The sequence below is a fragment of the Ursus maritimus genome, unplaced genomic scaffold, assembly GCF_017311325.1.
Source record: "Ursus maritimus isolate PB19 unplaced genomic scaffold, ASM1731132v1 scaffold_30, whole genome shotgun sequence".
Lineage (NCBI taxonomy): Eukaryota > Metazoa > Chordata > Mammalia > Carnivora > Ursidae > Ursus > Ursus maritimus.
Genome location: NW_024425564.1, coordinates 18341206 through 18343588, shown reverse-complemented (window position 1 = coordinate 18343588; position 2383 = coordinate 18341206).

Below are 2383 nucleotides of genomic sequence, written 5' to 3'. Positions count from 1 at the left end.
CCTCCTCCTCCTCCTCCTCCTCCTCCTCCCCCCCCTCCTCCTCCTCCTTTTTTTCACTGCCCCTGGCCACAGGCGCTGGGACAGGCAGGAGCAGGTCTGTCCTGCAGAACGAGGCGAGGGGCATCACATCGCCTCTTTCCCTTTTGTCGCCCCAGAGATCAGGGAACTCCCACATGTAACTGAGCACAGCCCAGCTGTCCAAACCGCAGGCCGGGACTGCTGGCAGCGGGCGCTGCAGGCCCGGGGTGGGGGACAGGCCGCCCGAGCAGGCTGCAGCAGGCCCCGGCTGCCGGCCAAGCCCCAGGGCCCGGCTCTCCGGCGTAGCAAGGAAGTGGTGCCTCCCTTCCAGTCTCTTTTCTCTATTTCATCGGTTGAGTCTTGAAGCCTGACTGTGCCCTCAAATTTGACATGTTCAATTCTGCTCTTAATAAAATGGAAACCCAAACAAATACCATTGTCCAGTGAACTCCCAATCAGAGAGCAGAGCACTCTGTGGGGTCATGGACCCGGCCCAAGGTCTGGCCCTGCTACCAGCAGGCTGAGTGACCTTGGGCAGGTCATATTATCCCTCTTGGCCTTGGTTTCCACACTTGTAAACTGTCAAGCATGGATGATAGCTATCTAAGGCATCTCTGGTTTTTAATATTATGGTGCTGAGTCCCCAAATCATTATTGTGAGCAAATAATATGGTCATAAATTGAGTTACCAAAAAAAAAAAAATACAAATACTGATTTTTTAAAACGTGTGTGCTATTTTCAAAGGTGACTTGGAAAATGCAGCTGTCCCAAAGAGGAGGAATATTTTCCTGTGCCATAAAAGGGGTCAGAACTGGTGTGGCTTAAGCTCAGTATTTGTATTTCAGATAGAATTGGAAACTCGCTTCTCCCATTTAAGCACTGGAGGGAATTAGTCACACTTCCCTGTGGAAGTGGAGAGGAGATTCTCTGCGCTGCTCAAAAGGCTCTTTCAAAAAGTCCTGGGGACAAGCATTGCTCTGTGTTGTGTGTGTGTGAGAGAGAGAAAGAGAGAGGGAGAGGGAGAGTGGGAGAGACAGCGACAGGGAGACAGAGAGACAGAGAGATGAAGAGGTAAAGAGAGGGGCACAGAGAGAGATTGGAGAAGAAGAAGGTACATGGAAGGAATGAAATGATTACGATACAGTCAATGGACCTGAAGGTTTGCTCTCCAACAGGAGGACCTAACATGCCGGCAAATGTAACAATATACGGAGTATAATAGGGCTATAGACAAAGGGTCCTAGGGAATGTGATGGAAAGTGTGGTTGATTTTGGCTGGAAGGACCCATGGAAGACTTTCTGGAGGAGGTGGTATTTGGCACAGAATTTTCCTTTAAGGCGGAGCTGAATGTCTGGGGTGAAGAAACCAGGATGGGCTTCTGAGCAGGGAAACAGCAGCTGAGGAGATAGCTCCCTGGCAGTTCTCTGTCCCCAAGCCTTGGGGCTCCTGGCCAGGACCTTCTTCACACCCATGTCTCCCCTGCGTGCGGCAAGACGCTCGGCAGGTCAGCGTCCAGGCGTGCAGCTGGGGGTCCTCCTCCTCTCCTGAGGTGGCACAGGGGAAGTTGCCCACAGTCTGCCGGCAGCCATGGGAGGGCTTTCACTTCGCTTAGCAAAATCTTTTCTTAGAACCACAGTTGGTTCTTGCAAAATTTCCTGGTCACATAAAGGCCAAGAAGCCAGTTTTTGAAAAGCTTTACACAGCAGAAAATGCCCAAGGAAGGATGTTGTTGTATCATCGGTGAGACTCCTTCCATCTCTCTGTCCCTGTACAGCCAAAATGCGCAGGGAGAGAGGTGAGGATGAGAACACAGGACGCCTGTGAGCAAAGCCCCGGACTTGAGTGGACACACATTTTTCCCCATGGTGAACACCTTATCATCCCTCCATCCCCCATGGGTCCACCCAACTTCCAGCATCTTCTTCAGCCAACTGCAGTGTTGAGTTTTGAGGGAGAGGGTAGAGAGAGGCAATGATTCCAAGGAAGATTAAAGCAAATTCTCTTCCTGTAAAGTCGCAAACGAACAATTGTACCATGAACCAGGCGGCTATCAGATACCACAAGAAGTGGCTGTGTCTTGGAGAATGGAGGAGGCGTTCTTTGTGCTTGGTGTGCAGGACGACGGTTTACCCACAGACACAGACGAGAAGGATGTCCGAAACAGCCAAGTGGCGGGAGCCCCGAGTCCTGGTGTGTTGCTGCCTCTAAGGGTCACCCCACTTCTTGGTGCCTCCAGTCAATAGTGACAATTGTTCCTGAAGGGCTGTGTGAGCTTGTGTGGGGAGGAGGATTCCGCATGAGAAATCTCCCAGCATCTGACCAAACATCCTATCAGCTTGTTTCCCTGGAGACTCAGCACAGCA